At 40.0% G+C, this 24,199-nt stretch overlaps 1 protein-coding gene across 3 annotated transcripts in view; it reads left to right on the forward strand.

Annotated features, from left to right (window-relative positions):
• LDLRAD4 (low density lipoprotein receptor class A domain containing 4) overlaps positions 1–24,199 on the forward strand; it is a 240,275-nt gene that overhangs the window by 109,081 nt on the left and 106,995 nt on the right. The gene's annotated exons all lie outside the window — the stretch shown is intronic.

Here is a 24,199-nt window from a genome sequence, read left to right on the forward strand (position 1 = left end):
TATGGCTTAGTCTTGCTTTGATTCAGTTGATGCCGAGGATGGAACTAGCCAGTGATCTCCCCTCCTTCTTCTTGCATCCTGCCGTCCTTTGATGTTTTGCCTCCTAAAATCCTTTTTGCCAAATCAATCCAACTCCTTCTGGTCAAAGTGTGGGTGTTACAGTGTCTGCTGACAGCTTTGAGCTTCCTTTCTTTCATTCAGGCACTCGGAAAGGGACAATGAGGCAGCAAGGAAGATAAAAGGAGTCATTTAGACTTTAGTTTCAGATGAAAGAATCAAGTTTGGTGACATATTCCAGTCTAACAGTATTGCTTCTGTTCTTTGGGGCAAAATATATAAGAACAAAATGAACAAAGAAGTATTCATACTTCTCTGCTGAGTTGTAATCCTGTCCTGTATTGTACACCAAGTTTTTGAACCGTGTGGATTTTAATGAAAAAAATAACTGGACATTTGGCTCCCTTTTCGATTCTCCTTTCTCTCTCCCCTTTCCATTCTCCTGTTCTTTAAAATCATTCCAAATGACTGCTGTAGGAAGAGTTTTCAGGAACCAGTTCAGGGTCAAAGTTTGGATTTCATAGACCCATGTCAGGTCACAGGGTTGCTTTGCATGAATTTGCCACTGTGTAACGACCAGTTCCAACTTTAAAAAGATTTCTATCTTATTTATAAATTTTTATGTTATTTAAACTTAATTATATTATCTCCTTAGTAAGAGGCAGTCTCCACAGTGTGCTGGATGAGACTGCAGAGTGTTCAGTGTTTACTGAAAGGCTCCATAGAGCTAGAATCTGCTGAAAAAGTACCCAGTTTGTCACAAAGAGCTATTTTCTGGAAGCTTAAGATTTTTATTTTTTTTTTGGAGAAAGTCATTTGGGTCTGTATTAACTTGAGCTGAGTTCTATAACTTTTCCCACAAAACATAATGTAAACTTTTTACATTCCCAGTGATAAGTCAGATGTTACTGGAAGCTCAAGGAGAGATTTGTACTCTAGGAAATGAAACTCCACTGGTTTGTAGTTAAAGGTCTTCTCAGAAACAGACTTCATTCAGCATGTTTATTTAAATTCTCAAAGATTCTCTTATTCCTAGAAATAGATATTAACTAAACTGCTATGTTGAAAAGGGCATGAGAAGAAAAGACCAATAGAAAAAATTTAGAGCATGTCAGATGAAGTTCATTTACACAAAACGACAACACAACTAAGATAAACTAAATACTACTATAAACAAAGTAATAAACTAATTTTAATTAATATTAAGTGTGATTGGATTTAGGCCCTCCTCACTGCTCACAAAGAAGTAGGTTTGTACTCCCTACACCATGCCTCCATCAGAGAGTTCCTGTTTGGTAGTTTTAGTCATTCAGTCCAGAAAATAAAAAACCTGAATATTGGCTTCTTTGAATACTTCCTAAAGTTTTTCAGTAAAATGAGCACAGCTGATTTCTTCAGTGTTTTTGTTTTGTTTTGTTTTGTTTTGTTTTGTTTTGTTTTGTTGGTTTTTTTGGGGAGTGGAGGATTGTGTGTGTATTTTGTTTTTTTCATAGAAAACTCCATTGGATCTGTTTGTTTGGCTTTCATTTATCTCTTTAGATGTGCCTCCTTCAGCTGACTACAAGGAGATATGGCATGGTTTTTTTGCTAAGTTGACTTAGCCCAGACTAGTTTTGCTGCCTGAGAAAAGTATAATCTTTCACCTCTTGCTGGTGCAACTGCACTTCAGTATTTACAGGTTATAATTTCTTCTCTGAGTTGTTTTTTGGGGGGGGTTGTTTTGTTTTTTTGGTTTGGTTTTTTTTTCTGTTTGTTTTTTCATTACTGACTTTAAGAAGGTCAAATCTACATTTTAGAACAAAACTACTTGCATACAAGAGTACTGGAAAAAAAATGCTTTTGGAACAAAGAATGATTATTATGAAACTCGTCTCCCAAAGAGCCTTCCATGTGAAGTGCCCCAAAATTCTTGTTGGCTTGTCTTGAAGCCTCATTTTTTTATTGCTTTGTTGAGTTCTCAGGTTCGGACCTTTTGTCCTAATTCTCTGTTGTTTTAAAAAAATAATATTCTGGTCAGGCAAACACTTGTTAAAAGAAAATGGGACCTATGCTGTAAACTTGTAAACTAGGTTGTTTTTTAAGTCTGTATGTATTCTCAGCTAAACAGGAAGACTAAAAGCTTTTTGTTTAGGATTTTGAAGCCTGTATTGACATAAAAATACCCAAATTACCTAAAATGGTAAATTGTGATATGTTCATCACATAGCAGTGAAAATGTTTTCATGTTGGAGGTGTGATTATGATCTATAGAGTGAGTGCAACAGTGCTAGTTGGGATGTAAAGTTCTTTGCTGGAAATAGAAATGTGCCCAGTCACATGATGTCACTGCACCCCTCATTTTCATTGGGTCATGCATGTGTTCCAACTATTTTCAGGAACACTGAGTATCTTCAGATTGGGTGTGATGTTCTTGGTGCCTGGGAAAGGGGCACTCAGTCTTTTGGATCTGTGACTGTCCCACCCCTCATCCACCAGTGACTGTCCAGTTGTAGATCTAACACCCTTTTATTTTTTTTCATGGAAAGGAAACAAAGAGCATGTGTTAAATTAGAAACCTTCTGGTTTAGGTTTAGAATCATCTGCTAGGGAAGCCATCATGAAAACCATTTTCTCCAACCTAAAACATATAGGTAGGAGGAAAACTACAGAGAGCTATATTGAAAACCAAGAAAACATAGCTGGCTCTTGAACAGCTGCTCTTGTTAACAGTCTGCCCTTGTTAATGCTCAGAGCCAGCTGTACAACAGAGGAATAAAAGGGGAAGAAGCCCAGAAGCTCCTGAAGTAAGTGTAAAAAACCAAGGAAGCAAGGCTTCCCTTAAACAGGGAACGAGGTTTCTCCAGCATTCACTGATCCTTTGCTGTATTTATCCATTGGAACTGCTTACCAAAACCCTTCAAAAGTTTCCTGCCACAAGTTATCCTAAACCAAGACACAAACGGAAACATCCTCCAGAATACCAGCAGTGCCATTGATAACTCCCAAGCCTGGGTCTGTGGAAGCAGAACCTGGTGAGGGAGAAAGCCAGTTGATGTGAAAGAGTAAAGGACAGAGGTTGAGTTTATCTGGCAGGACTCTACACTGGGTGCCCAGTCTTTGTGTAACTGAAGGGACTTTGCATAAGGGACAAACTGATGTAGCAGATTTCCAGGAAATCTGCTTTTTTTTTTTTTTTTTTTCATTTTGTTTAAGCTTCTTGTACAGGCATGCACATATTCCTGGAAAAGGCCAACATCAGCAAGCAGGTTAGTGGGTAAATTTTGTTGATGAGTGCCAGCGACCAAAGAAGTAAAATGTGGAAAATGAGAATGGGAGACTGAAGTGCTAGCAGACAGCAGAATTAAAGGAGAGATGTTTGAGACGAGAGGAAAAACCAAGGCAATGTGTACTTAAAATATAAAGACAACAAACTCCCTCAATGCCTATATTGGGTTAAAAATGTATATTAATATGAAAAGCTCATCAGAAATTAAAGAACAGTTTTTGGACACTGCATGTCTTACAATCTCTGTTAGCCACAGCCAGTGGTTTGGTAGATTGTTTTAGCTTTACATGGTAATTGATATATTTGGGTTGCAACTTGTTTCTGTCAGACTGGTACTTAAACACTTAGGCTGGATAATTTAAGGACTTTCACTGGGCTGGTGTTTACATTACCTGTCAAAGGCAACTAAGGGTATGAATGTCTCCTTTACCTGTTTCATGTGCATATACAGATGTGCATTCACATATGCACCTTTCTTGTATGCTGTGTAATACATGTGTACAAAATTAATATCAACATAAAATAATGTATTATAGTATAGAGTATTTAATTTTCTAATTGATAGATAATAAAAATATAGTACAATATAAAATAATCTTTGCTGTATCCAACACCATAGATGAAAACTTAATTGACAAAGGTATTTTAAACACTGTAAGACAGTTGTAATCCAGCTTCTAAAATTCACAGAATGATGGCTATGTAAGTAGTAATAATTAATATATCGGTCTTCATATTCTTGTCTGCTCAGATGAATTTGAAACAGAATAGAATTGTGATAGCATAGTATTTTTTTCAGGATGATTAAAGCTTTTATTAATATCCAGAGTTTTTAGATGCTAGAGCAGAAAGTGTTATAATTTAACATCTTCAACAATTTGTGTCTAATTATAAAGAACACTGTGTAAGCAGAATTTGGTACTTTTTTGGAAGTGGAGGTTAAGGTTAAGCAGGAAGGAAAACTGGGTAATGAATTTTCTGAGGGGAAAAACAGATAAGTGGTACATAAATATAGCTTCCCCAGACAGGCTTTGTGTTTGACTACCTGACCTAATGCTAAAATTAAGCACAGTTTTGGCTGCTAATGTGCAAGATCAGAAAAGCATCCCATTCAGAATTGGCAGCTGTCTGATAATTATGTTGTGGTTGTTCAACATCTGTTTCTTGGAGTCAGTGTTTTTTCACCTAGACTAAAATACTGACTCCTTTCTTGTTCATGGTGTTTGTACTGTTGGATTGTTTGTGCTTGGATTTCTCTGCTTTATAGGACCTGAGGAATGCCCTCCCCAGTGAGATGAGATCTGTTCAATAAGTGACTCCTGTTTTTGGGTAAGAAAGAAAGAAAGAATGCCCACAATTTTCTATTGCTTTTCTGTTCAGAAAATCAAGAGGATTTCTGGTCTCTGCTTTGATGTACAGAGAGCAGACTATTGCAAAAAATTGCCTTTCCCTATCAAAGCTGCTTTAAATTACATGTCTTCAATAATAATTAAGTCATCCAGAAGGAATCATTTTAAGGTAAGTTTGGAGTTTCCCAAAAAACATAAGGACAATGGGATGGTGTCTTCATTTCTGCTTAATAAATATTAATTTATGGCAGGCATATCAACATTTTTTAAATATGTAAGAATAAGTTAAAAAAAAAAAAGTAAGTTCAACAACCCAGAGGTTTCTGGTTTTTGCTTGTTTGGGGTTTTTTCAGTGAGCATGTTGGCTCTGCTTGCGTTTCCTGCACCTGCTTGTAAAACAATAGACAATGCAACTCCTCCGTAATACAACCTTCCAAAATTTTGAAGTGTGTTATAAATAACTTCCTAGTAAGTCACAACAAGATTAGCATGTTTTGCTGTTACTTTTCCCCAACATAGACTGGAAAAGTTTGTGCACAGGAGTAGTTTAAGAGTGGATATCCTGCCTTTGATTTCAAAGGACTCAAGCATATGTGTTTTCCCTCCTATTTCCCCTCTCCTTCTTCTTTCAAGCTTCAGGGGCCAGGACTTTTAAGGGCTTAGGGAAGCTCCCCATTTAAAGAGCTTGGGCACCTAAAGCTTCAGCTCTGGGACACAACAGGGTCTGCTTCCTCCTGTGGCACTGCTCCCAGCCTGAGCTGCCCTGGGCAGTGAGGGATAGTTCAAGGATCACTTCGTGCTCTCCCACAATGTTGATGACATTATGCAAACAGCTACATCAATAATTCATGTATTGATCTTGCTTTTTTAAAGAGGCAATGTTGGCAAAAAAACAACTGATGGTTTAGGGGGAAAAAAAAAGTCAGAAAGAAGAATTTTGGGTCCTATGAGATAAGTGTTGAACACTGCTTCTTTGCACAGAGCACAGGAACACCAGCTGGCAAGGCATTTATTTTTGCCTCAGAATGTATTTGAACAGTAAACAATTTAATAAACTTTCCTTTTTAGTAATTTTCAAGCCTTTTCTAGAAGACAGCTATAAATTGTGTGAAAAAGATATGTATAAATTGTATCTCCGGGTATGCATCAACAGTTTTGTTTAGAGACTTCCGTGGGTTTTTGTAGGTCTAATAGTAGTACTGTCCCCTTAAAACAAAAATGCTTAATATCTTTGGGTGAGAAAATTAATTGTATTAACCACCCCAAGTAAATCTTTACTCTTTGCTGGTTTGAATTTGGAGAAATCTACTACTTTCAGACTTAAAAGATGTCTTTTGAGAAAAGTGTCTTTTGGGGAAAATCTCTTTTAGCGATCCCCAGTAGAAGAGAGATCTGGAGCTACCAGGCAGAATCCAGCAAAGGACTGTGAAGATGATGATGAGCATCTCTCCTATGAGGAAGGGCTGAGAGAGCTGGCACTGCTAGGCTGGAGAAGAGAGGACTTAGGGGGGGTGTCATCAGTGTGGGTTAATACATTGAAGGAAGGGTGAACAGGAGATGCAGCGAGGTGCTTCCCAGTGACAGGACCAGAAGCAGTGGGCACAAGCTGAAAAGAAGGAGGTTCCCCCTGAACATAAGAAAATGCTTTTTTTCACTGAGACTGAGCACTGGCAACAGGCTGTCCAGGGAGGCTGGGGAGTCTGTCCTTGGGATTATTCAGAAGCTGCCTGGACAGAGTCCAGGCCACTTAGTTCTGGGTGGCCTTGCTTAACAGGGTGGTTTGGACCAGAAGACCTCCAGAGGTCTCTCCCAACCTCAGCCATATCTTTAAAGGAGTTCTTGTACACTCATTTTCCTCTCTTCTTTTTAATCTTTCTTTTCCAAAGATTTGCCTTATTTGAAGCAGTTGATGACAAGCCAATCTAAACCTTTAGTCTAGACAGATAAAACTGTTATTTGCAGCTTATCGGGCTTGCAGTCATAGCAGTTCCACAGGTGCACAGAGCAAGTTCATACTGGATTTATTTTGCCTTCTCTCTTGGCTTGTGCCTGATTTGCATATGCAGACTGTCCACTGATGGCTGAAACTTGTGAATCAGTGTGTTTATACAAGCTAACATCAGAAGATATGTCCGTGCGGACGCAGTCAAGATTGCTGAGATACCTCACAAAGCCTATTAAGTATCAGAAGCATAATTGCATTAGTCTAGGAGAATGCTGTGCTAATGTGGATAAAAAAGTCCAACGTAATTAATTGCTTGTGTATGTTGCTACGCTGTCCTGGGTAAGTCAGCCCTGAAGTTGTTGTTCTGGAGTCTGGCATCTGCCCTCATTTTATTTCAACAGTATGCAACTCCCCAGGATGTAATATAGGACATATTTGAACAATTTTGCTGTTCCTAAACTGAAATAGAAAAAAGTAACACTGTTTGTCCTGATAAACTGTATCTTAATTGGCCTTGAGGAGGATGGCTTCCCCAAAACGACCCTGAGTTCTGTCATTAACGGAAAAAAAAATTGTTAATGCAAATTGGAAGGAGTTTTCATTTTGTTCCAGCAGAGTTCTTAATTCTGCAGGCAAAAATTGGAGCAATTTTTCATCTGTCAATAACACTCTGCCTGAATCTGGAAGTAATGGCCTTCTGCATCATTTTGTTTACTGTTCCTGGTTGAAAAATGTTACAAATTCAGTATCAGATTAGACAGAAACATTTGTTTATAAAACCTGTGAGGCTGATGGGATACCAGTTTTGCAGGCAATTTATAAATAGCAATATTTTAGGCTGGGGTAGAGGCGTGAATGGGGAAGCTTCAGAACGAGAGAGAGTAGAGCTGTGACCCAGAGATGCATTCATGCATGAAATGAGATCTTGTACAGTGGACATTCTTATTCTGGCTAATGTAGCCGCAGGCAGAAAATTCTCTTGCTGCGTTCTTGAAAGACTTTGTTTTTCTTTCCTTTCTCTTTAACCTTGTACATTAATTATCACTTTGCCTTTTCCAAATGGTAAACTGGTCAGTTTATAGACAGGAAAGTGCATATTCATGTACTTCAGAAACAGTGAGTGAATGCATGCTTTTCCTGCTGGCATCCCTGTACTCAGAGTCCTTTCCTATCCTGCCTGTTTTCCTCGAGAATTTGTGCACTTTCTAAATGTTAATCCTGATGTTTGGGGACAGGATTATTTATTTGACGATCTTTTTTCCATTTAATTTTTTTGTTCTTATATTCTTCACTTTTGGTTTATTAATAGCTTTGCTTTCTCTAATGGAAGTATGGGAGATTTATCAGTGCATGCACATGCTCAATGAAAATTAATAGGAGCAAAAGGTGCATTTAAATTGCCAGCTAAAATCCCATTTAAAAATTTGCTACTCTTGGAAATATTAAAGCTTTCATGCAAAAGCAATGGGAAAACAAGCATGTTGGTACAAAGCCTCTGCAAGAAGGCAGTAAAATCAGTTAGTAATTGTTACTGCCAGGAATGGTTAGGTTAGGTGAGTGCTAGGGCACTGAACTGGGCAGCATCTTACAGGAAAACCTAAATAGGTGTAGATAAAATTCACTCTGAATTAACTGTTGATTCACTAAGTTTACTATTAAATACATAAAAGAAAGAACAGTTTAGAAAACAAAATGTGTCTGTACTACTCTTAACCTTCAGATGCAAAAGCGAGAGACTTATTCAGCCTTACCAGAATACCAAGTTACATTTGGGTTTCAAAACAAGTTACGTAGGTTTTTCAACCCCAAGCTAGTTTTCAGTTCTCTGGAAACCATTTGTCATCCTCTGAGGAGGTAAACCAAGGAAAGAAAAAGAAAAGAAATTGTAGGCAATATGCCATGACAGTAATGCCTGAGCTACATTGTGAGGTTCTGGATTTTGGTGCCTACTGGTGGTATAAAGTTTGAAATGTGCTTCTGGGCTGTTCTTTTGAAAAAGAGGGGAAAGAAAATAGATTGGTCATTGGCAACACACAGGAAAATAGATAAGTCAGTGCCAAATTTCATTTTGAAACCCTTATTTTGAAACTCTGGGGGGAACAAAACCCTTTAGTTTTCTGTCAGTACAGTGGTAGTAATGTTGCCAGTTGCTCTGCAGCTCTGCAAAAAGACATCTGATTTATTTTTTGAAGTACATGGGGTTTGTGTTGCTGTTTGTAGAACTTGCATCTCCTGACAGCTGACTATACTTGCCTCCTTTGGTCATAGTAACTGCTTCACATTGCAAGTGAAGTTCTCTACCCTGCTGTTTTGATAGATGTTTGCTAGGGCTGGCTGTTTCATAGGTATTAATTTCTTATATGACAAAATGGGGATTATTGCCTGTCTCAAGTAATCTGGACTCACTGTTATCACTATATTTAAAAAAAAAAGTTTATGTTAAATTCCAGAAAAGCATGCAGCACTTAATTTAATTCTCTTGTTCATCTTCTTGAGTTATATAGTATGGGTATTTTAATTTTTTTTAAAAATAAAGTTAGTCACCCTATAAATTACTGAAATACAAAAGTGAATATTGTAGCTGTCTGTATTTTAGGCCAGGAGAAAAATTATTAGTGCTGCTTAGAGATGTTAACAATTTCTATTTTTCTGAAATTTGGTCTTGTTTAAACACTGAGTTTTTATTTGTAAAAAACTCTTAGATTTCAGACCTGTTTTGCCCAACTCTTGGTGATTTTAAACTGAGTTTGGAAATAATTTCCCTTTTATTTTTCACTCTTGTTAGAACATAAATATTTTAATAGGAAAATTTATGATCTCTACCCACAACTAGCTCCAAGGAAGGTAATAATTACAACGTGTAGAAACACCCACTTTGCACTGTATATATTCTTTACTTAAGGTAGATCTGGTCACAGTGACAGCCTCGACAGCTGTTGTGATTGTTCTAGGGAAGGTGTGGAGGAAAATCTCCAATGTCACCAGATAGATATGAAGAAAGAAACCCATAAGAGGGAAGAAGATTGAGGAAATCTGATCAATCTGACTTGCAGATCCCCAATTTTTAATTTCAGTCTCTTTTTCTGTTATAAACTCCATCCAATTATTAGTTTAGTTTGTGAGTAGGTACCTCCTCAGGGGTGGATTTTGGCATAATATTCCTGCTGTATTATAAATACTGACATCACGCTAATCTATGCAAATCACTGCTCAATCAATCTGAGCATCTGTGGTTGATTAAACAAAACACGTAGGTGTGAAAGCATTTGCATCTCACAGGCTCTGCTGGATCTGGTAAAGGCTGAGGGGAGTGTAAAGGCACGGAGAGGGATTTGTCACTGCCATGCCTGCCTGGCAATTTGGAGCTCTAATTGCGACGGGCGCAGAGATACCCGCGTGGGCTGAGGCTCTGGGAGAAGAGGAGATTGGAGGAGCTGAGCTTCAGCCCAGCTGCTTGAAGATGTGAATCCAGCTCAGACTCAGTCCTGGTTCTGTGACTGCAGATCTGTGGGACTGCAGCTTGCAGGGATGTGCCATAGTCCCACCCATAGCCATCCCTGCACATCCCAAGCTGCCATGGGTAGTTGGCCACCAGAAAAGCCTTGGGATGGCCGTGCTCCTGCAGTTGCTGGATGCTGAGGTGGGCAGCACTTGGAGTGGCAAATGGGAAGTGCCCTCAAGGTGGGCTGTAAGAGCAGCAAGAACAGAGTAGCTAGACCCTGCCAGTCCCTCAGGCTTTTATATAGTCCACAAGTGGCCACCCTCACCATTGCTTTCCCCAGGTTTGTTTGTTCTCTCCTTCTGTCCCTTCTCTGCCTGAGCCTGACCACAGAGAATGGGGGTAATGAATAATAGAGGAAATAGCTTGTGTTGGGCGAGGAGAGGAAGGGAGAAGTGGACTTGCTAATAACTGATCAGACATAGTCATAGTTTGGCTTTTGTTCACTACACAGCAGTAGCATTGCTCGTACAAGGATGAAGAGAACCAAATTGTTCTGTCTCAGTGAATCTCTTTGTGAATTAAATCAGTGCCATCAACTGTTGAGCAACAAAGAGCCCCTGGGTCACTGCTTGGGAGGTCCTCAGTGTCCGCTCTGCTGGGCGGGAGCTTCCAGGAGAGCAGCTCCCACGGGAGGTGATAACCAGCTGGCTTGCTGCACACCCACTGCCTCTTTGTGGAAGCACTTCTGTCTGCATGATGAGAAATCGCTGAGGAATAATTCACAGTACTCTGTTGACTCTGAAGGGAAAAAATGTTTCTTAAAGTAAATACACAACTTAATGAAACCGAGAAAATCAGTTATTTAAAGGGACACTGCTGTGAAACTGCAGGTTTCCCAACTCTGAGTCACAGAGATCTAAGGTAGCCAAGTCGTAGCACAGCTTCACTTCAGGAGAGACACCAGCTCTCTTCAATAACAGGTTATTTAATTGAGTTTTACAAGATTTGAGTTTGTCAGACTGAAGAAGTGTTGAGAGTGAAGAATGAATTCTTTTGGCCCACCAAGGAAGGTTGGGGGGTTGTGCAGTGGGGCTGGCCGAGAGAGATCTGGTGATCCCTAGAAGGATGATGCTCACCTGGGTGTGGTGTGATGCTTTCTGATCATTTAGTGCTTTCATAAGAAATGTGTTTCCAAAACTAAAAGTCTGTTTTGACCTGCAGCTCCCTTTGAAATAAAAACTTGTTCATTTTTCTTTCCCCCCCCAGTGAGAGCAAGTAAGTATAACTCAGTTGTGTGCTTGCATGCAGAGCTGCAGTCCTCCTTCTAAACCTACAATGGCAATGTGAAATTTCAGTGTCAAAATCACACATTGTTCAAGAAGTGAGAGTAAATCCCTTATTGTAAAAGGCTGAAGCAGCCTTAGTTAAAATGGGTTATTGGCTCTGAACTCTGCACTTCAGGCAAGGATATGCACTCCTGTCCTCTTGACTTTCTGTGGATGATGATCTTGACGTTGCTTATGCAAAAGTGTTGCTAAATTTCTGATTTTCATCTTTTCTCATGGTATATGATTTTTTTCCCATTGGAAAGGCTGTCTGCTAGCATCATGGATTTCAGGAAGAGTTCAGCTCTTGCTTTTGAAGAGTGCATTCCTAACATTCCTGAAAAATGCTTAGAACCTGTAAATCCTGAGAAATTAGAAGGAAATAAAATGTTGAAGTCCATTATTTGCTAAAAGAAATGTCTGGTTTTATGCCAAATGTGGAATTTTATGGCATCTGACTCATATTCTTGAGTATTTGTTGTTGGCAGTACTTCAATGGATAGAACATATGGACACTGCTACTACGAGCTGGCCCAGCATTAGTGTCTCGGCAGCAAATACCTTTTATGTCTCTGGTGCTCGGGTCAGGTAGAACTCTTGACTTCCTTGCTGTAACAGTCAGAGTGCCAGCTGGGCTGATGGCTTTGTAGTGTGGACACTTGTACAATGCACAGAGAGGTGAGATCTCATGCAGGCTGTTCAAATGCTATCCACTCGCAACAATTTTAATACTGTTCAAGCCAATGCTGATACAGGATATATTTGGCTTTTCACTTCCCTCTCATAATTCTTATGAACATTCAGATCTTGCTAGTTCATCACTTTTTTTTTTTTTTTTTTTTTTTTTAAACAGCTATATGGCCAGACATTTTCTTTGGCTATATGCATAATAATTAAGGTCTGTCCATCATTTATTTAACTTCAGTTTTATTGTTCCTTAAATAAGTTTCTCTACATTTCTTTATGGTGGCAGATACCAACTGTCCCTGGCTACTGTACAGCTGTGAAGTTGCCAGTGAGAATAAATGGGCTAGTATGTCCACATCTGGCTGGTTTACATTCCTGTTACAGGGTCACTTGTACTCTTTTTTCCTTCATGTCCTTGTTCTCCTCAGATGGCTGTGCTGAGACTATCAGTCTGTAATGGAGGTATTATAAGAACCAAGAACCACATCTGATATGGGCACTGTCAGTTTGGGGTGGATGATGGAAGTTTCATGTTGGCAGTCAAAGCACTTGCACCCTTCTCTTCTTTTCTGTGACCAGGACAGTTGCATAAATGCATTCATGTGTTTATATACCCCCTTCTTCCACATATGTAAGTGAACAATGGCATTTTGTTTAATCATATTGTTCTGCATTATTCATCCATTACTTAACAGCTCTTGCACACAGAGGTGTTTTGTCCTCCTCTCCCTTGTACAGCAAGTTCTGCCTTAATTTGCAAAAATGACATAGGTGAAAATGTCATGATGTGCCTTCCTGATGCCTCTCCCAACGCCTCTCCTGAATCTTACTGACAGATATGTAGTGTAAGCTCTGCTTCTTCATTTAGTATGGATCATGTTGGCAGAGAGATCAAAGAGGAGGAATCTTGGGAGATGCCACACAGTTTTTAACTGGCTTCTTACAAAAACCAAGGGTGTTATTTATTATATATGCATAAGAATAAAATGCTTTTTGTTTCACCTTTCATCAGATCCTTCAGACCTCCTGTGTCACAGCAGAAAATTCGCGAGTTTCTAGGGTTGCCATGAACCATGTTTGTGAATATCCTTTAATATATATTTTATTAAACATTACTATTTTTCCTTTCCTTAGTTAAGCAAATACTTCATCATCCCATCCCAGTCCCTCTGCCAAAAGCCTTTATAGTGGTTCCCACTGGTGACAGCCAACTTGATCAATTCCTCATCGCTGCCGAGCTCCACTAACAAGGCACTTACAGCTACAGCATTATTTTTTTTTTTAATTGTATGGCCTGTCTCAAATAATATTTGCCTTGCTTTGCACAGGCTCCAGAGGATAATTTTCAGAATCCTATTTGGATTTGAGTTTTTGGCTATCATCTAGAAATTTAAGGTATGCAAAATTATATTTTCTGTTGGTAGTCCTGCTGCACCTGTTTGATCACAGGCTGGCTCATGTCAGACCACTGAGTCAGGATGGGCAAGCATTGGTCAAACAATGCCCAGACAAAAGTCAAAGGGATGCCCAAGTGTTTTCAGCTAAGAGATCAACTTTGTTATCTCTTTTTCATGTTTGTTTTCTACCAGAAAACAAATTTTCAGTAGCTATGAATATTGGCTGTGGTGTTTTTTGTTTTTTTTTTTTTGTTTTTGTCTGTCTGTGTTTTGAGTCAAAGGACAACAGAACTTGGCATGTGAACTGTGACCAATTCCTGATGTCTAATAGATGCTCTTCTACCCCAGTTTTGCCTTAGGAGTTATTAGGATGCTGGATTCTCTCAGAACTCCAGTAAAAGATGGTATTTTAGCTTGTATTTTAGATGGTTTTTTAGCAAAGGTATTACTGTGACCTCAACCAAACCCGTATGTTACTTACAGTGCATTCTTGTATTAGAGTTCAACATGTCATTGATTTAGGCTATATTATTTTCCAGAGAACAAAATGCCATTTGTTATTGCCAGGAAGCATTGAAAAAATGTGTGGGGTATAGAAGGTGTTTTATATAAAAGAGTTTATTTGTAACCTGCTTACGTGTAGTTTCCTTGTCCTTTATTACCCCTCTTTTCCTTTTTTCCCTTGCTCTGTGTTTATTTTTCAGGCTGATCCAGATTCTATTTTTTATTTGCAGAAGTAACTGAGGAATATTGATTCTTGTCTATGTTGGCATGACAGCTAAACCTCTTGAAAATATCACTGAAATAAGAAATTAAATCCAAGCAGTTAGATTTTTACTCTCTTCATCCTCCACTGAGTGCTTTAAGAGCCCAGACTTTTTATATAACAGCTGAGGGGAGGCAGAGTGGCTGTTGAGTGCATTGTTGTTCCCCTGTAGCTTCCAGATGGTGAGGAAAGTCCCGGGAAAAATGTAGGACCAGCATGTTCTGTCAAAGTCAAGCTTGTGTCTAGACAGGGAAAATTACGTAAGGCAGCAGGAGAGGAAGGGGGCCTTGTGTAACTGCTGTCCCTGGCAAATAAACACTTGCTGCAGTACCTCTCATGATTTGGCCCATAGAGGCTGACAGCAAAATGCACTTTGGTGCTTTTTTTACTTAGCTTGCTCGGACTTGCAACTCAAGGTCGTTCTCTTGCTTTGGTGTTTTTTTCAAATGCGTGTCTATCTTCCAGTTATTACGATTTTACTAAAGGCTTTGCTCTCCCCCCTTAAGCTGAACCACTTTTCCAAAGGACCCATATACACCTGCACAGCTAATTTAAACAGATATAGCAAGTTACCAATTTTAAATGGCCTTGAGAGGTTGTTGATGGCATTTGGCAAACAATGCAGACAATATGAAAATCACTAGAGGTGGCACAAAGTCTTGTTCACGAAGATAAATTCTGCTCTAAGGTAGCTTTCTAGTTTGAGAAAGTGATAGTGCAAGTGGTATTCTATTAAATGCTTCAGTCAGTGTACCTCAGCACCTTATGGGGACCTCTGGCACCCCTCTAGCACCCAACTTACACTGCACCTACATTTTGTTTTGATTTTCCTCCAGCTGAATGCAAATCTCTGCCAGTGAGTGCTTTCTGGTTTACTCACTCTTTCATAAGAATTCTGTCTTGATTTTGGAGCTATTGTTAGAGGTGCTCTGTGTGTTTATTTCTGCTATAAAACAGTGACTACCAGGAGGAAATGTTTTTTCTTTTTGATATGGATTCAACCTCTTCAGCACTCCATTTTCTGGCTTAGCTTGGTTTCTCGGGTGTTGTCCTTAGCTTTGCTCTTATCTATGCATAAAATTTCCTCAATGTACTTTGTTGGTGCTTTGTCCTCAGGCAGGCTAATTTCTTGGAGGCAGGATGGAGAGCCAAGAGCTCAGCTCCTGTTGTTCACTGAAACCTGTATTGCAGGCACCTTGCAGTGAGGACACAGGTGAGGCCAAGGAACTTGAGGGTCATTGATCCTTCAAAGCCTCCCCACCATTTTGCCCCTCTACTTTGAGTGTCCAGAATCACAGACGGGTTTCTCCTGAAAAAGCATCTCTGGGAAGGTTGGCTTATGAAGATGTAGGCACTGGTGGGATGTGTGTGGTTGTGTGGAATGTGGCTGGAGTTTGGCTGTTCAGGTGTGTTACCTGCACCTGGGAGACAGTCCTTCAGCAGTGTTTGAATTCCCAAACACTGAAGTAGGTCTGAGTGATGGTCTGCCCTTTGATAATGTGACTGGTTTTTTATTTCTTCATTGAATATAGCTTTAGTCCCTCTATTATTTTTCCGTACTAGAGTACACCATGTAGTTAATCTCTTTGTAACTTCCATTTTGAAAACAATTTTATGTAGTTTTGTGGCCTTTCTGACACCTGGCTTTGTTTTGCTAGACAGACTAGATATTTAGTTCCACTTCCTTTTATTACAAACTCAAGGAAAATATGAAAAAATGAGAAAATCGGTACTTTTTCCTTCTGAGAAGAAATTTGTAGCGTGGCTCAGTTTTATGAAATCAATTTTTTTGGCTCCACTCTGAGAGCAAAAGCCTGGCTAAATTTTTTTATACTCTCAGGTAGAGCAATTAATGCTGTGATGTTGAATATTCCGCTCCAAAGTAATGTTCTTTCCATGTTCCTGAATAATTATTTCTTAAAGCTATAGAATGATATTTAAATAGCCTTTATCTTGATCTGTCTCTTTTTCTCTCTCCCCTTTTTTCCATTTTTTTTCCCCCTTCTCCATTACCCACTTGAAATAGTTAACAATTTTTGAAACTTTATTTAAAATGAAGTTGCAGACATCTCTGTGAGGATTGAAAATACTGGCTTGGTCAGAGGAGGATACCAACTGTGCTAAGACTCACCCATGACTCTGCAGGTGAAGTTACCCTGTTGAGGTGTTTACTGCCCTTGTGAGGGGATCAGCTGGAGAAGGACAATTACTCTTTTCCATATATATATTCTGGGAATGGGAGCATGCAATTTGGAAAAGAAAAGTTAACCTATCTCAATATCTCTAAGCTTCAGATCAGTATCCAAAAGCATTTGTGTAGAGCAGAGCTTCTCCCTTTGCCACCTTGGGTGCAGAAATTAGGGTTATGATACATGCCCAAATATTTCTTTCCTGCACTGAGGTCTAAGAGCAAATTAACTGTGAAAGGTTATGCCAATGTTTCCTGCTGTGGTAATACCCTGCTCCCTTGGGAGGACTAGAGGGCTGTGCCAGCCGTAGGGAAGGGAAGTAACAGTGATGACTTGGTGTATTGTCTCAAATTAAATTAATGTGTATTCAGAGACTGATGTCAGTACTGAGTCAGATCAGTGACTCCTAGGCACAATTAGCAGTTTAGTTTGGAGAGGGGCAGGGGGCTACTAGGAATAGCCCTGGCTTAAGCAGAGAGGAATGTAAGGAACCTTCTACCTCATGCACTTTTTTATTTTGGTGAGTTTGCTTTTTGAGTAATACTCTTGTTCCTTTGATCACGTCCTTGAGCACCTTCCCCTTGTGCACGCCTTTCTGCCCCACTGCCTTCTAAATAGTTCCTGTGACAGCAGATACCCAGACTGAAAATGTTTGCCATAATTCATAAGTCAAAGTACTTCCAATCCCAGAATAGAGGAGACTGCATGCAGACTTCATTACACAGTATTCATAACATAAACAAGCCTGCAATTATGTCATAGCAACAAGCACTGTGCTTACATGAAAGTTTGATTCAGGTCTCCAAGAGTGGAAGACCTTTGCATCCAAAATATCACAGCGACCTACTTCTCTGAAAGAGTGCCCTACATAATTTCAGAAATTAGATATGACACCAATATAGTAGGCCATATGGTGCTTTTTGCTGGTGTAGGGTGAACAGTGGGATATTCTTGGGGCCACACAAATGTCTGTCCACTGAATAGGTGAAGTCAGCTCATTATTAGTGGGTGTGAGGTGTGACGTTTGTTTTCCTGATGTTGTGAGGCAGCAAATTCAAACTGCCAATTGTTTTAAAAAGGCATTTGCTAATAATATGGGCATGATCCTAAAAAGTTTTTTGGTTTGGTTTTTTTTTCTTCTTTTTTTTTTGACCAGTACCATCTGCCTTTAATGCTGAGAATCTGAGAGGCTGCACCTATCATTATTTAGACAACTCAGAAACTACCTCTCAAAAATTCATAGAGCATTTCCCAGGGGCAGTTGGACATGTTCAACTGATCTGATCCTGAGCTGCCAGGGCAGGATTATTTATTTTTCTGGTGGTGCTTCCCCAGACTGGCACATTGGGATGACAGAGGAGGTTTCAGGACAAAATTGTGCCCTATTCAGGAATTGGGAAGTTTTGTTATCTGGACTTCTCGAGCATCTGGTCTGTGCTGGATGGTTTCACCTATGACAGTAACTTACTGAATTGCTGTGAAGTAATATCTCTTCCTGGCGTGGCATCCACTTGTTATTTATATTTTATATACATGAATCATCATAAAAATTATATTTACGACTGAAAAATAAGATAAAAAAAACCAAACAATCTCATTTCAGCCCTTTTCCTATAGTTTCTGTATGCCTTTCCTCTTACTTTGATGGATTTTTTTTCCACTTTCTCTTTATTTTTAAAAATAATACCTTTGGAGTCTCTGCAAAGTGAGCTTTTCTGCAGTGCTCATTCTGATAGCAAAGTTGTTTTTCTGAGGACTTGATGCCTTAAGAGGGTGACCTAGAACAGAGGCACTGTTGAAAGAATAAAGCATGTATTTTTTAAAACGCCTTCAAAGGATACACCTTTGAAGTGTACAAGAGCCTGGCCATGGCTGTGCCCAAGATGGACCCAAGATGGATGCAAGATGGACAACCAGTGATGAGTTTTCACACTTTTATAAGTTTTGCTCCATTTACATGTTGGAGTTAATTGTCCAATTAAGCTTTAGGTTATGAAGTCCAATCCTCCCAGATTGCTCTCCTCAATTTGCTGCTGTTTACACTTCTTGGGCCTGAAGAAGCAATGGTGACTTTGGTTCTTGGGCTGGAAAAGGATTATTTTGTCTAACTAAACTGTGAAGAGAACATGCTAACAATTTATATGAGTCTCAGAGTCACAGACTAAGGCTGTACAGAATCTGAAAAATATGAAAGCTAAAACTTAAAGCATCAGACTGCCCACATATTAAGTGTCTGCTGCATGGGATTTCTGTGTAATAACTCTCATGCCCATCTGTAGACCTTGGCTGAAATGCCCACCTAACAAAGTTCCTGCTGCAAAGAAGCAGCGCTGCTTTGGGTACACTGAGGCAGTTCAGGCGATGCCACTCAGCCTGTGCACAGGGCAGGGCTTTACAAAGCAAAGCACAGTGCATGGGCCATAAAGTGTGCAGTGGGGCTGTCCAGAGTTCCCCCAAAGGGCGCTGAGCAGGCATGGCCAGCTCCTTCTTCATGCTCCCCTCCTGCCAGCCTGTGCAAGCGCTGCGGGTGGCTGTCACTCCGACATGCTGGCATCCCTTGCAGCGTGCTGTGTGTGTTTATTAGGTGGCATCCATGGGGATAATCTCATTTTGGCTTTTAACCATAAGGTAAATGTTGGGTGACCTTGGGGCAATCTGCTGTGTGCTGTCAGCTACTGGATACTGGTGGTGATAGAGTTTCTGGCAGAGGCCCCAAGGTGGGAGCTCTCATTGTCTGGGGGCTGCCTGTTTGCTGACGGACAGGAGTATCTCTGCCTGCTGCCAGCACAGGAGGCACCTGCTGATCGGAACCTTCTTTTATCACAACATTTAATTTGCTGTCTCACAGCTTTTGGAAAGGGAAGCCTTTCATCTCTCGAGTTTGGAAAGGAGTGATATGATTATGTTAAGCAGATGATGCCTATCTGCAGCTGAAAGGGGGTTGGTTTGGTTTGGTTTGGTGGGTTAAGATGGCAGTCACAGTAAAGTGCAGTGCAAGCGGCTGAACTGCAGACATGAGATGAGTCAGATGTGGATAATTGCACTCCTGTAGAGAGTGCCTGGGCTGTCCTGAAGGTTCTCTCTCCAGAGCTGTCTGGTCTTGCTCCTTGCTTCTCTCTGGACCAGTGAGAGACGCTGAATAACTCGGGTATAGCTGTCCTGAGTAGCAATGTAGGATGGACTGGTTTTGGTGGGTTTTTTGGTTTTGAGGAAAAGCTGCTGTTTGCCCTGATGGAGCTGACTTAGGCTTGAAACCAGCATAAACCCTATGGGACAAATACCGCCTAAGATGTTCCTGCTGCAGTGCTCAACCAGGATTTGTGCTGGTGGTGATTGCCAGCAGATGTCTGCTCTGCACAGAACTGCACTGATCTGATGTAGATTTTTATTATATTTTATAGTAGGGTAGCATGCTAATTCCATTTTGAAAATGTCGTGGTCCTCTTAGACTTTTTATCTACTTTGTTGTGTCATAAGATGCATGCCCTAAAACTAGTGCCAGAACACTGAACTCTCCTTGAAAAACGTTTTAGGGGTGGACATATAATTTGAGCTGATAACCATGGATGGTTGTGATGATTAAAATATCCCTGAAGGTTAGAATCTGTCTTATAGATTATACTGGGCAATGTTTCTGGGTAGCAATGCCAGTTCAAATGGCATTTGGACACAAATGATTATTCCCTTAATGTTTTATAAGCAGAACTGTTTTAAAAAGTGGTGGTTATGTGAGTTGTTGGGTTTTGGTTTTGTTTTTCTTTGATACGAGTGAGTTTGTTTTCTCTGTGCTTTGTATCATGTCTGGAATTCAAGCTAGAATAGGAGCATACTAAAAGTCATGCTCGGTCAATGACTTTCAAGCAAGGAAGGAATAACTGCTGAATTTTGAGAGTGGTGGGTTTGCTTGGGGTTTTGATGTTCTTTTAACCTGAAACACCAACTTCTCTTATCTGTTTCCCTTCTCTGATTCAGGAAGGGAGTACTTCCAGCACAAATATATACCCCCAAAGTCCCCCGGGTCCTAAAGGTTTTTTACCTATTCCATTTTCTCTTTGCTGTTGCCTGAGGAAATGAAGTGATTTGGCTGGCTGAACCATTCCTTGTTTTTAGTATTTCCACAGCTGCTGGCCAAGTACTTCAGGTTTTTAAGGTTAATTTGACTTCACTCTTCAAGACAACTGGCAGAGATGTGGGAAGGGTGTGGGATGTGGCAAGCAAGTCTGCCAGCTTTCTTAAAGCTGCAATAACAAAACCCAGGATAATCTTGAAGGTCATATTGCAGCTTTTCCTCTGCTGTGGTCCAGGAAGGTTTTGGGGGCCTAAGGGAGTGAAATGTCTTATAGAGATTTGTATTAATTAATGACAACACTGTTTGGAAACAATCAATTTTATTTTAAGGTTGCTCTGTGTTTATGAGTTTGGTTAATATGTCATATGAATTATGTATAGATGTAGCACATTGTTTATGACCACCTGTGCTCGTGGGTCTGTAAATAAAGGGAGAGAATCAAGGGGGAGAAGCTCTCAGACATGCAGTAGAATGCAGTTTATTAGGAAGTCACTGGGGACAAGTAGCTTAGTGCTTCCCAGTAGTCAAGGCAGTTGCATAGACACAGTGAGATATCATATAATGAAGATTAAGCGGTTTAGTATTAATTAAACTGAAAATAAGAATTACAGATGGTAGAAAAGAAAGGGTTTGGTGCCCTTTGCTCATGGAGAAGCCATTTTATCAATATCACAGAGTTTAGAGCCTTTAGACTGCCATTAAATTGACTAGTTTGAGGATGTAAAAGGCTGTAGAACTCCATGAATATGGTGTTCATAATATTGACACCAGAGGTGTTACTTGGAAAAAATTGTTGCATGCCACATTCAGAAAAGAAGTCAGAACAGAGATCACATCAAAACTTTCATATGCCCATCTGGATAAGCTGAGATACAGGCTTGAACTGAGTGATTCACAGACTTTGCTAAAAAAGGAAGCAAATGTATCATTAGACCAGTGCAGGAAAATTCCTGTAGTGTTCCAGATCTGGGAGATGCTGCCAGCATAACCAGGTACAGCCGTAACACCCATGAGATTAAGCAACAAAGAAGTAAAATTATCAGTGTTACTGTGGAATATTGTTCCATCCTATCCAGTAACTCTTGCTGTGGTATAGCACTTTGCTCTAATGTGCAGAAGAAAGTAAAACTGGAATGCACTCCTGCCTGGTGGCCAAAGGTCTGAGCTGTGCTTGTCATTGTTGCCTTATGCAGAACTGTGGCTGTTAGTTGCAGCTGAGTGTGTGGTACTGTTAATTATCTGCCTTTGGTTTAATACAGTGAGAGATTGAATCGGGGGGATTCGTGGGTTCAAGGGGTGGAACTGATCACTGTAATTATTCAGCTTGACCTTCCCTCTTAGGAGCTAGGCATTTAGTTTTTCCTGTAAGTTAGTTGAAAACATATTTTTAGAGAGAAATACAATCTTCAAGACTCCATGTGATAGTCAGTACCACATGGCAACCTTTCCAGGTTTTAATTACCCACCCTACTAGAGAATTCATTTGTAAGTCATGGTAATTTATTTATTCTAGATAATAAAGCCATTGGGGGTGTCTGTCGTTTTAGTAAGTGTTTTTACAGTGCCTAGTACAAAAGGATCTCTGATGGGAGCCTTGGTGCCACCAGAATGCACAACTAGCTTGTTAACTGGGAAAAAGCAAATTGTGTTTCTCTTCACTTGGATAGTCTTAAAGAATATAAGGTTAGGGAGTTAGGTTCCTCAATGCAGTGTTTCTTTTTCTTCCCTTATATTTCTCCTCCTTATCTTAAAGGCTATATAGTGATATTTTCAGTGAGGGATTGAACATTGTTTTTTCACTTCTGCTGTTTTCTGGGGTTGGCACTAAAAATGTTCCCCTTTTTCAATTTGTCAACTGCATTGACAAATTACCCTTTGGCAAAGAATACAGCATGGTAATTTTGAAGTATAACTCTTCTATCAGTCTGGCTTTCTTTATTTCTGCCAAGGGTATTGCTGGGAAACTCGGAGATATGGCTATGTATTTTTGTAAATGTGCTAATATGAATGCTGATCCTTGAAAAAAAAAAAAAAAAAAAAAAGTATTTTAGAATAAATTTTGTGGTCAGGCAAGGGAATGGTTAAAGTCTGGAGGAAGTATGCAGCATGACTGCATGTTTGTCTGATTTGGGGCTGCTGAAGTATTATCTCATATAGGTTGGGACTAAAAAGGTGTTAGTCTTTTTGAATCAGCTGCCAGTGGCTCTAACAGGCTCTTGGAAAGCCAAGGATTAGTCAGATGGAGGAATGTCTTGGCCAAAACTCTCTTTTCTCTGGCTAAACCCACTCCCTTGGCAGTGATGCAGTGTATTCTTATAAAAGCTGCTGTGGAAGCTTGAGGCCAATGCAAGATTTCGTTATGAGTATTGGATCCTCCTGGGACCAGTTAAAGTAGAGGGAGAGCTCCTTTTTTCTCTGGAATGTAACGGTGAATATGGGCCATTTCTAGGACATTCTGTTTCTTTCATGAACCTGCTTCTCCAGATTCCCCTTTTTGTTTATCCAATCAGTACAAACGACTTCTTGACAAGGTTCCCAATTCTTGACAAGGTAAGTGGTTTTGTCTGTCATGTGTTATAGCAAAGGACTGATGGCTCCAAACAATAGACATGTTGTTCCCATCTCAAGATGTCAAGTGCAAGCGTCTTTCAGCTGTGATTGCTGGCATGCTATCTTTGGTTCCATCTGAGATCTCTTAATCTTTCCTGCAGTTGGGAGGACAGCTCACAACAAAACATTACCTAGCAACAAAAATGCCTCAGGTTGGTTTGGGGAAAGCAACAGAAGAGTTGTTATTAATCATGCTGAGATGATGCATCGTGGTTTAAAAAATTGGAAAGGCCAGATTAACTATTGACATTTAGTATATTCCAACTGTGTTAGCTTTCACTTTGGCTGACATGAGAAATAAAAACCCCTGTGTTCTCCTGGATATAACAAAGTGAAATAAATCCCCCAAACAACAGTGATCTGATATTTGGGGAGGTTGCAGATGTAACTTTCCAAATCTGAGATGCTGATGAGACTTCCATTCTGGTCCTAAGGGCTATAGCAGTTTTATTGTGAAGAATACAGGGCAGATTGTTGTCAGTGGAAACCATTTTATTGTAAATGAAGACTTTGGTGAGCTCGCTGTATTAAAAAATGGGTTTAACAAACCCATATTGTGGTAGTGAAAGACCTGAGACGTAACAGCAGCCTATGCTCTATTTAAAGAACAAATTTTGGTGCATTTCCACCAGATGAAAGCATGACTTAGCTTTAGCCATCTCAGCTCAATGGCAGTAACCTCACAAGGCTGAGTTGTTCCTTAGATCTGTCTGATCCTCCTGTCACACGCTGAGTTCCACTGAAGATTCTCGAGAAGGGACGGTATCATGAGCTGTTATGGAAAACAGTGTAGAATGTGATAGTCTATAAGCGTGCAGGAAATAAATGTGGTCAGCAGTGAGGAAGGTTGTTGTGTGCTGAGGTGTTTTGATGTTAAACCACACTGTTCTGGAGCAGTTGGGGAACTTTCCACTTGGCGCGTTCTCTCAGAGGTGGTAATTTGGAACGATCCGCGCTGCGGCGTGGGTAGTGTGAGCAAACAGTGTCACGAGTGGGCACGGGTGGGTGGCTGAAAGCATCATTCACATTTTTTCTTCATATGATCTTCTCTGAGCTGAAATGATGCCAAATCAGTTGGGCTGGTTCTACTGATGCCAT

This window comes from Oenanthe melanoleuca, chromosome 2, assembly GCF_029582105.1.
Source record: "Oenanthe melanoleuca isolate GR-GAL-2019-014 chromosome 2, OMel1.0, whole genome shotgun sequence".
Taxonomy (NCBI): Eukaryota; Metazoa; Chordata; class Aves; order Passeriformes; family Muscicapidae; genus Oenanthe; species Oenanthe melanoleuca.